Below are 11,924 nucleotides of genomic sequence, written 5' to 3'. Positions count from 1 at the left end.
TCACAAGTACGGTCCCTTATTATGACCTACAGGCAACATTCAGTCTGGCCCTTTATTAAGAATATATTGTCTACATTTTGCTTTGGAGTGTAGTTTGTCTTGTAAAAGGCACTAGAATATGGTGTCACTTTATTGAAGTTTTCATTTCTCTGATGGAGCACAGGGCTGTAGAACAACTTCAAGGACACAATCAAAATAAAGTACACGCAAAGCTAGACTCAGCCTGTGCCTACTTCTGAATTAATCATTTTTGCTTTAGGGCTCAGGATGAAATACTCCATAATTTTTCAGGCAGAATTTCTGTTGTGATTAAGTCAAAATAAATGTAAACCAAACATGTTACTTCTACATCGTGTCTATCTGACAGATTTGAAATAATTACATAGAGTAAATAGGTGTCAAATTACAGTTTATTCTTCTTATCATAAACCTTAAAGTTTTGCCAAATGCATGGCACTTCAGGGAATCACTTCATTAGGGATAGGGAGACCATTAAGAGCAGCCAATATGCTTTCAATCATATTCTGCATCATGAGCCGACGAACACTTGTAGTAGCACTTCCAATGTGAGGAGTTATAAGAATGTTTAATTTTAACAAAGGATGGTGCCTGGAGGAGGGGCAGAAAAAACAACAGAAAAAGTAGAGATGAGGTTCAGAGCTATTTTATTTATTCTTTTTATTATAAAGATCTGAGGGGAAACAAGAGTGTTAATATGGATTTGAAATAATTGCTTGAGTCAAGCATATACAGAGTGGAATTCAAGCTACTGCATGCAGTTTTTATGCAGCAAAACGCGCAAAGAAGTCAGTTTGAGTTTTGTTTGTCTAAGGACTACATGATTGGGCTCCAAGGCCTCTGTTCTGTTTAATATTTACATACCTGAGTAGTCCCATTGATTTCAATGGGAATGTATATACATAAAACATAATGCAACTATTCTCATTCATATATTCACATACACACACTTAGTTTAAACTATATATGCCCATGCACACACACACACACACTCTTTTATATTTAACTTTTAACCATTTTTTACCTTGGTGGAGGTTCAGAGTGTGTCACATCCAAAGCAGCAGCCTTAATAACCCCATTTTGAAGTGCTTCCACCAATGCATCTTGATCAACCATGAGACCTGGGTTAGAACAACAATATTCTTATTGCCATCCCCACTAAATCAAGAAAAACATGCCTCTGTGCTACATTTTTAAAATGAAAATGGATTTCCAACTCTTTAAACATGAGTGCTGATTCTGATGTTTAACAAGCAAGAGTTTTATTAAGAAACATTTTTTATAATCTATATTTAGATTTTTAAATCTGATCTAGATTTTTAAAATGTGCATTGTATTGATGCTAAATTCAAAGTTTTGCCTGTTTGATGAATTTGGTGCCAGAATGATAGGCAATCTACATGGGCTATAAGCAATTTTTGTATTAAACTTCCTGCCCTTAGAAGAGTAGGTTGTGAGGGATCAAGTTTTTTATGTTTGTGCAAAGGCAACAGGAGAATTTAATCTCTCTTTAATCCTAAATTCACAGGAGACAATCTCCTGCTGTTGTCCCTGATTCAACAGAGTACTTGAGTACCTGCAGAACTTTAGACACTCGAGTTAATCCCATACCTATTCAGCAAAGCGTTTACACATGTACTTAATTTTAAGCATGGGAATGTCCATTGACGTTTAATAGGACTATAAAGTCTGCTGCAGTTTCCACAGTATGCATCTGATGAAGTGAGCTGTAGCTCACGAAAGCTCATGCTCAAATAAATTGGTTAGTCTCTAAGGTGCCACAAGTACTCCATTTCTTTTCACATTTTTAAAGTTATGCACTTTAAAATGTGCTTACGTGTTTTGCTGAATCAGGTCCATAGACATTTAGAATCTTGACAACCCTTCTATCACAGTTCCCACAGAAAATTTCAGTGTAGACACTAGTATCAGGAGTTGATTTTTTTTTCCAGAGACTCTTCCATTGAAGGTAAACTGCATTGTGGTTGGTAAGCAGTCATTCTGTACCTTACCTCTGCTGATGTTAATGAGAGTGGCAGTGGGTTTCATCAGTTCTAACTCCTTCTTCCCAAACAGTTTTTCTGTCTGAGGTGTCAGGTTCACAACCAGCATCATAAAATCTGACTGCTGGAGCAAGTCTTCTATCTTTTTACACTAAATGGCTCCAACTGCCTGTTCCTCTTCCTCTTTTCTGAAGGAAAACAAAGTTGAACTGCACTTGTAAGTAGAAAATATTGGAGGTTCAAATCTCTATTACAGAAATGGATTTCACCTTCTCACTCCCCTGCTGCCCCATCCGTGAGATTCAGTTGGCTAGTTACTTGTTTGCAGCTCAGTGCATGACCATGCAGATGAGACCCCAATGTAGGACTGCCATACCAAAACTTCTTTCTTTTCAAAAGAGAAAAGAAAAATTTTTACTTTTTAAAAACTGTAAAGAAATATTAGGCATACGTGTGTATGAAAGTGCCATTCTACTGTGAAAAAACACCTTCATACATAAAATGGCATTAAAGGAATCTGTTAGTTTCTCAATGACATTGCATCAAGTGTGCTCAGTGTACAAACTATTTTACTTTAGTTAGGGTATCTGCTTTTACAAGGGTATCTGCTTCCCAGGAGGAAGCATCAGGTACACCATGCAGAGATTCGCAAAAAGAAAAGGAGTACTTGTGGCACCTTAGAGACTAACCAATTTATTTGAGCATGAGCTTTCGTGAGCTACAGCTCACTTCATCAGATGCATACCGTGGAAACTGCAGCAGACTTTATATATACACAGAGAATATGAAACAATACCTCCTCCCACCCCACTGTCCTGCTGGTAATAGCTTATCTAAAGTAATCATCAGGTTAGGCCATTTCCAGCACAAATCCATGCAGAGATTATTAGTATGACATCTGCTGCAAGAGTCTTACTGCTAGTCGATTTAGGGAATAGCATTTCTGCCTGTTTTGGAGGACACTGCTTACTTTCCTTCTTACATCAAAGTTGGAAATAGGGACAGCTGCCATTTAAATAAAAAAGGATTCAGACATATAACACAGGAAACAGTGGCTCAGAAAGAAGAACTGAGGGAAACCTATTGGAGGGCACCTTAATGAGAAAGCTGGTGTCATGAAGCAGAACAATGCAGGCTCAAGTGTCAAAGGAGTCAGGAGCAAGAGCAGAGAGAATGAGTATAAATGAGAACAAATATTAAATACATTTATTGGACTGTTTTTCCTCCTATTGGGATGCTCTGTAACTAAACTTAGTTACAAATATCTTTTAAGGCTCCTTCTGCATTTGTCAATCAGTGGAATTTGTGCTTGATCCAGAGCAAGTGATGCTGTTCTCAGAGCATCAGTAGTTGGTCTGTCTGAGGTCCTATGGTCCAATCTTCTTGGTAAAGTTTCTCAGTTAGGATAAATGTACTATATGTTTGTATAGGGCCTAGCACAATGGGGCCCCAATGCCACAATATTAAAGTGTAAAAATAATGATGTTGATCATGCTTTCTGGTCCTAACATGGATTCCCTCCCAACCCAAATTATTTTCACTTGCTTTCTGTGTCTGCAACATGGCAGCAGACATGATGCAAGGAGAGAAATTATTCTGTGGTCTGTGGACTAGTGGTGGTCCACAGAGAGCTGGCAATTCACATGGTGCAACTCTCCTTCTGCTCAGCTGCTTCTAAGAAGAGGTGAAGGAGCCAGACTAGCTACTTCTGTTTGGGGCCACTGCTACATAATTGCTACAGGAATATTGTTTGATTGAACTATCTTTTATTTCCACAATCTATTAAGATGTGGCCATACCATCAAAAGGTTTGAGGACGACTACTGATGTATAAGACCACCAGCGTGGCAGGCAAATTTCTAATCCTTCCTGCACATTTTTAAACAAACCTCAGAACAGTTCTATGTATTTCATCATTTAAAAATAGAATAGCAATAATAAAAAGGCACTTAACAAGAATTCTGCAGGTATCACAGCATTATGTCCCTATGCCTCATCCTGAAATTGAGACAAGCTGAATAAACTAATATGACACTTTTGTGACAATGACAGCTACAAGTAATCTTTACAAGCAGTTACAAAATTGATTTTCTAACTGGGTTCAGACATACTTTTACCTCTGGTTCCTGTCGTGATAAAGAATTTTCATTTCAAAAGCTTTGACCCCCTTGGCCACCATATACCCAATTCTGCCCATTCCAATGTTACCAAGAGTAGCCCCGGTGACTTCATCTCCCAGCTAGTCAGTAGCAAAATGCTCAGTGTTTGGGGAAACTGCAATCTGACAACCTAAAAAAGAAAAATAGCACATGAGGAATGGAATGATGCCAGGCATTCAGATACCCATTTCTTTCCTTTGGCTCACAAGTCAACGTGGCAATGGAGCACCAATATTTACATTTACCTTTTAATAAAACACATGATGGGTAATGTTGACACTGGCAGCCAGAGCTCTTGATTTCTTGCTCATAGCAGTAAATGTCTCCTTTCACCCTCCCCTGCAACTCCCTTTGGGGGAGAGTGGGGAATGGGACAAGACTCTTAACCTCAGTTTTAATTCCATCACAAACCTGATCTTGTCTTCTTTGGCTCTGGAAGCAAGAGAAATTGTCAGCCCTTCATCTATCTTGGGGTGGCTAGTCATTAGGGGCTAATGGAGCTAAGCCCCACCACCAATGCCATAGCTGTGTCAGCTACACTGTAGACTCTGGATAATGTAGCTGGTGCGCTACAGGTTGCAGTATCATCACCAGGTGGCTTTCAGTGGGGCCAGATCTACTCCAGCCCCAGGAGGCTGCAGGACACCTGGCTGCCATTGTGTCTCCTGCATATATGTTGCAGGCAGAGAGAGGAGGCACAGAAGTGGGAATAAAGGTTTCTATGGAGCTAATTCACATCAGCCTCAAAAAGGCAGAGCACAGTGCTCCCTTTTGTTGGGCCTGGAAAAGCAGGAGCAGAGGGAACAAGCAGTCTGGGGTGGTGGTTATGAGCTGGGGTAAGGGAGGGAAGCTCTAAAACTAGAGGTATCTGGAGAGGCATATCTATTTTCCTGAAATTTTTGTTTGGAAATCATATGTGCCCTGTGGGCAAGCTAACGTTACCATGAGACATTTATTGTCACTTTTTCCCATTCCTTGATTTTGTGTATTTATATTTTTAACTATGCATCAACATACATTTTATCATAGCATATTTTGAAATGCTGATCTTTATTGAAAAAAATTAAATGGTTACCTTCCACTAGTCTCCTGGCAGATGCCAACACTAAAGCCATCCCCAGATCTGCAGTGGCATTGGAAACAGCAAAGGGAGTGTTGGCGACTTTCACTCCAAAGCTGGAGATCAATTTCAAGTCCAAATGATCCACTCCTGCCCCAGAGGTTGCAATCACCTTTAAATTAGGCAGACTATGGAGAAGCTCCTGGTTAGCAGCTGGTTTGTACCACCACATATAAATAGCTTTGATCTTTTCACTAAGATGGTTTTTGTTTTCAAGAAATTCCTTCATGGTGGTAAGGTTAAAATTTTTCTTCAGAAACTCGACATAGTCCTCATAGACTCCGTATGTCCCTCCTATAGTGTTTATCAACACATAAGGAGCTCTTGCTCTTCCATGCCCTACAAAAGGAAACAAACCCAAAGTGTTTCCCTGAGTAATGTTTCCCCCTCCCGCCATGTTTTAAACAACAGTTCAGCAGGGCTTTACTTCACTTGCCCTGTTACGGCAGAAAAGAAAAAGACAGTAAACTTATGCCCAAGTCTCCCGGTCTTGTTATTTTGAAAAACTGCTGCTGCACTATTCAGAGGGATAGTCTAGTTTGGAAGCAATTATTACTTTAGCAAGAATGCATTGTTGTTATAGCATAGCATAGCTGTCCTAACAAACACTTCTATGTGAAAAGATACAAGATAAAATTTAACAGAAATAATTAAGTAAAACAATATCAATTCAAGGGTCAAAGTCTATACAGTTCAAAGCTTTGTGGGCCAAAGGACATCTCTGTGCTCACAGGCCCAAATTCTGCGTTCACTTCCACTTACACAACCCTACTGAAGTCAGTGAATTTTCATGAGAGTATTTGAGGACATGATTTCATCTAACCCAATGAGAGTGTTATTTATTGACTAGGTACACTGCAGTCTCTAATTTACTTTGTGCCTTAGGTCACTAACTTTGTTTGCTTAACGGGAAAAACATTGCAAGCTTTTGATGTGCATGGACTCTGCTGACTTTGGAAAAATCAGATCCATCATTTAAAATTCAAACCCAATTGCTATCTTATTAAAGAAAGAGAGAACAGAATTTAACCCCCGTTTATGTAGGGAGTAAAAAAGGACTATGTTCCGGGCAAAAAAACAACCCAACCCCCCCCACCATATTCACTTAACATTTTGTGGACTTCATATATATTTACTGAGATGAGTTTAAAAATTTTTCCAGGTTGGTTAAACACATAAATAAGAAGCCTTTCAAAACAAAAGTACGTTGCATTTATAACTGCTGCAAAAAACTAAAAATGAAACAAACAAAAATGCCAAAAACCCAACAATCTCCACCCAAACCCCATAGTTTCCTGAAAAGTATACTTCAAGCTTTAATTACTAGCTTTCTGTCATGGGTAGTTTTAGCACCTTGGAAAATGAGTTTTAAAAGCACTTGAATTTTCCCAACCAGCCAGCCGGTAGGGCTGGAGAGATTAAAACACACAAAGTATAGAACTTTCCTTCGTTAGCACTTTTTATTCCTTTGGGGGTTGGGATTAAATACCAACAAATTCCCTTCCTTTTATTTTATTTTATTTCAACAGGAGCGTGTAGGTGTGCACTATTTGCGGGAGGAAGGAATGTTGACTGACTTGCCCCACAGAGAACAGAAACTTGCATCCCCCAAATTCCACAGATTTTCTGAACCTGAAGGTCGGTCCCAAAAATCCTGCCTTACTCTGCCCCACTCTTCCTGCAATGCCCCAGTCAAATGCCCCAGTCACTTGCCTGCATGAGCAGATTCCCTCAGGCCTCTCTGATTCATGCTAGTTCCTTAATTGACTCCTCACCTCCTGCCAACCACCAGGCTCCTGAAGTGACCCACCCATCTACCCTTACCAGTCCCAGGTTTAAGGTTCAGATTGTGACCCAACAGCGGTGGCACATTATGTCTAGACACAGTCTGGGGTTTGGGAATGGTTTCCAGCAGTTGGAAAATGGGAGCTGAGTCTCACTCCTAGCAGAAGTCCTAAGCCACCCTCTTCTTCACTCCAGAACTACTAGTAAACAGCCACTTCCCAGGTTTTAGCCAGTTGGAAAATGGCCATTTCTACAGGGGCCTGATCCAAAGGCCATTGAAATCAGTGGGAAAACTCCCATTGATGTCACTGAGTTTGGATCAGGCCCCAGGAGTTGTTTATCCGTTTCTTGTACAGTTACCTCCACAAGTGCTTCTATTACTATAATTGCCCAAGTCTTTTTGACTTAATGAATTAATTTAATAACTTCTAGCCAAAGACCGCCCTCTCCTGGGACCCCCACCCCTAACCGTCCCCCCCAGGACCCCACCCCCATCCAACCCCCCCTGCTCCCTGTGCCCTGACTGCTCCGACCCCTATCCATACCCTCGCCCCCTGACAGGCCCTCCGGGACTCCCACGCCTATGCAACCCCCTCCTGTTCCCCATCCCCTGACCGCCCCCCACCAGAACCTCTGCCCCATTCAACTGCCCCCTGGGACCTCCTGCCCCTTATCCAACCCCCCTTCTCCCGGCCCCCTTATCATGCCACTCAGAGCACCAGGACTGGCAGCCGCTCCGCCCGGCCGGAGCCAGCCACGCCACTGCACAGTCTAGAGCACCGGGTCAGGCCGGTGGCTCTCGCAGCCGCGCTGCCCGGCAGGAGCTTGCAGCCCCGCCGCCCAGAGCGTTGGTGGCACAGTGAGCTGAGGCTGCAGGGGAGAGGGGACAGCAGGGGAGGGGCCAGGGGCTAACCTCCCCGGCCGGGAGCTCAAGGCCGGATGTGGCCCGCTGCGGGCATAGTTTGCCCACCTCTGGCTTACTAGGTGGGTGGAGGAATTGATTTTTTTCTCTTTAAAATGGAATGGGATTGTGACATTCAAGACAAGTCACTGCTCTCTAAATATATTTGTATACTGCACAAAGCATACCTCTGGTGACAATTCTACGTCTCAACAATAAGTTGTTCACCATAGGACAGCAACAGCAGGCCGGCAGTGAAAGACAGGAGTGCACACCCATCATGCCCTATCAGCCACTGAGCTGACAGTGTTTAGGTTGCTGGGCTGCAGAATGATTTATCACTTTTTCAAACAAAAGAAAAGTACCTTCTTGAAGCTGCCTGCTGCAGGTATTTCAGAGAGCTGCCGGGAAGAGCTTGCCTTTACTAATTTTGTAGTTGATCCACTTCAGAGCTGAGAATTAGGAAGTTAGAATGAAAGTGACTCTTAGCAGCGTTAAAGTTTCAAGCCTTCAGAAAAATTGGAAGGAACAGGGAGGCCTCAGTTGCTGTGCTGCTGTTACACAAGGAGAGTGGAGTGAGGGAGGAGTTTTCTGGGGAAGAAAATCTAGGCTGCTTGCTGACAGTGTGAGAGTACATCTTTTCTGACAGTCCCCACTGGGCTTATTGCTGTCTCTATCTCAAGAAGTTAAGGGACATAAAATTTGAGTCATTAGCCAGCTTCACAAAAGGTAGAATCAATATTATCTAAACTGTATGACTAGAAGGATAAGAACTTCTTGTCCAAGAGAGGCATGAAAATATTAAACATAAATATACTCCACAAGTCAAGAAATATTAACCAAACAACACTGCCCTGTGATGCAACCAGTTCCAAATCGGTTTCTTAGAGAGGACTCGTTAAGACTTTATGTGTCATGACAACATAATTTTGGGTACGTACTAATCTTGGAACTGAATGCTTTGCATTTTTTTATATACTTGCATGAGAGCACCTATTCACAAATAGGGCATGTACAGTCAGTGTCACGCCCAACCAATCAAACTCTCCCATGACTTGCTATTTGTGCTGTGTTTGCATTTGGAAAACAAAGAACTACACAGAGAAACAACGAGGAGGCCGGTGGCACTTTAAAGACTAACAGATTTATTTGGGCATAAGCTTTCATGGGTGAAAAACCCACTTCTTCAGATGCATGGAGTGAAAATTACAGATGCAGGCATTATTATACTGACACATGAAGAGAAGGGAGTTAGCTTACAAGTGGAGAACCAGTGCTGACAGGGCCAATTCAATCAAGGTAGATGTGGTCGACACCCAATAATAGATAAGGAGGTGTCAATATGGGAGTATTGTACAAGTGCATTAACATGCTTTTATCTATTTGTATTTGTAAGTACTAGGTAGTGCTGTGCACAATTTAATTTAAATGATAATTTAAATGATGATTGCTTGTTTCTATCAAAGATCTTTCTAGGGCTTCTCACACATTGCTACCTAAACCCAAGGGATGAAATCCTGGCTCCATTTAAGTCAGTGGGAATTTTGCCTCTGATTTCAGTGGGGTCAGAATTTCACTCATGATATATTTATTTGCACTAATGTAATAAACAAATAAAACAGTAATACAATACACAAGCACTAACACTTTGAAGTAGTACATAGATGAATTATTTAGATTGTATATACATACTAAGACAATATAGGTTCAGATCAGATTGAAAACAGGCTGAAGTAGTCTTTGATGCTATATGGTAAGGAATACACTATAGAGTTTTTACAAAAGTATAGTAGCATGTATAACCATTTTTTATGTATAACCATTTCTTTCTGTGTGATGTAAACCACGATCTGTACTGTAAGCAAAAAGTCTGATGAATGAAAACCATTGGTCTAGCATAGGATTTTGCTCTGATGTCCAATAGTAAATATACACATTTTTAGTGAACAGTACTTGTGAGAAGATCCCTGGGGTACAAGCTGGAACTGGGGTACCACTGTGCTTCCTTAACTCTCTAGCCTGGGCTGTCTCTCACAATGCTTTGCAAGTTACAAGCAGCAAATCCCTCCAGGTGCTGTTATCACTCAGCACAACAACACGTGGAGCAACATACCCAGCTAAATTGCATGAATGCTCCCAGAGCCACTCATGAAATCATGCAGAGGAAGGCACCAGTAAATCTGCCAAACCTCCAACCTTGCACCTCAGACTATACCCTTTTGCCCTGGTCAGAAGCCTGACCAGTATAAGTTTATAACCCAGTCCGCCTCTCCCTCAACACACACAGGCCTTTGTAACCTGAATTGAGATTTCCCAAACAATTCAACCAAAGCACACTGTTTTAGGTAAAACATAAAACAGATTTATTAACTACAGATAGATTTTAAGTGGTTATAAGTGGTATGCATAAAAGGTCAGAGATAGTTACCAAAGAAAATAAAAGGTAAGAGCGCAGTCTAAATCTTAAAGCTTGTTACACTAGACAGTGTTTAGATCTAGTGTTTTCTCATCCCACTGGGTGTTTCAGTTCTTAATACACAGGCTTCCCCTTCTAAGCCTGGGACCAGTCTCCTCAGCTAAAGTCTTTGTCTTCCCAGCATTTTTGTTGCTTCCAGCATAGGTGGGGGAGGAGAAAAGCCCTATCATGATGCCACTGTCCGCTATTTTATATCCTCAGTCCATGTGCCTGGAAGACACAGGCCCAGGTGAGCCTTGGTGAATCACAGAGTTGAGCAGTCCCCATTGTGTGGTGTTTGCACAACTGTCATTGAATTGTAAATCCCTTGTTTACTATTCCCCTGCTAGTCAATGACTGGTGATGATCGTTCAACACCCGCACAAGTGTTGGTTACGTCCCTTGTCCTTGTCACTGCAGAATTAGCATTAGAGACTCTCAGACTTACAACACATCTCAGTAACAACCATACAGCAAAATCTCATAACTTCATACACCCTAATGATATACATATTTGGACAGAACAATGGATTTCAGCAGATCATGATTTCTCTTATGAACATGGCATTCATGTAAGAACATGGCATGCTTTATATGAAATATATCATAATTATATGGGGTGAATATGGGGGTCTAGGGAGCTGCTTTGAGGTACAGAGTGTCAAAGTACTCAAAACAAGTTGTTGGGGTTTTTCTCTTTTTATAAAAGCTGGAATCCTATTGCCCAGATTTATCCCTGGAGGCAGAGTGTCAGATCTTGTGGTGAAAGATCCCAAAGTATGCTACCCCCAGTTACGTAGGCCTTAACCCAACATTTATCAGGATGGTAAATTTATATGAGTACATCTGGTATTCCAAACACAGTGGAAATTTCATCTTGAAGATGACTCTCCTTCCCACTGCTGTTGCTGATAATTAGCCTGCCTGAGTAAGTCCTGGTTGAATGGATTAAGTGGTGATATGTATCCTGGATCCATTTTTGAGGTTTGAAGGGACTTGCACTGTAAGATATTTTATTCATCATGGAACTTGTTTAAATGAAGACTTCCTATGTGGCTCCCTTACACAGCAGGACATCAGAGGTTTCGGAGATCTTAATTTGTAACCAGATAGTTTACTATATTTTTGCAAGCGTCTCATAAAGCAGGCGTGGACTAGACATCTTGAGTACAACAAAAGTCAGCAAATCAGCTGTATACAGCGCAACTTCTTCGTCTATCTTGCCAATTTGTATACATTTATTTGTTCACTGCTTCTAAACATCTCTACGAGAGGTTCCATAACAAGAAAAAACAGCACTGGGGAGCGGAGATATCTCTAGCTGTTGTCTTTAAACGAGGCAGAAGGAGCTGATTTTTAGTAATAATCAGCACTGTGGTTTTTTGGGGCTCAGAATTGTAATCAACATTTTGCCAAGGTCAAACTGATTTAAAACCAAAAAAGAAGGCTTGTCTACGCAAAGGGCTTTTATGTCTCCATAGAT

General features: G+C 41.2%; 1 pseudogene; it reads right to left on the bottom strand.

The window, feature by feature from the left end:
- Positions 1-458: 458 nt before the first annotated feature.
- Positions 459-8,265, bottom strand: LOC144260136 (putative 2-ketogluconate reductase; annotated as a pseudogene).
- Positions 8,266-11,924: the final 3,659 nt, after the last annotated feature.

This window comes from Eretmochelys imbricata, chromosome 2 (genome assembly GCF_965152235.1).
Source record: "Eretmochelys imbricata isolate rEreImb1 chromosome 2, rEreImb1.hap1, whole genome shotgun sequence".
Classification (NCBI taxonomy): domain Eukaryota; kingdom Metazoa; phylum Chordata; order Testudines; family Cheloniidae; genus Eretmochelys; species Eretmochelys imbricata.
Note: the sequence above shows the minus strand (reverse complement) of the source record. Positions and strands in the feature narration are given on the sequence as shown.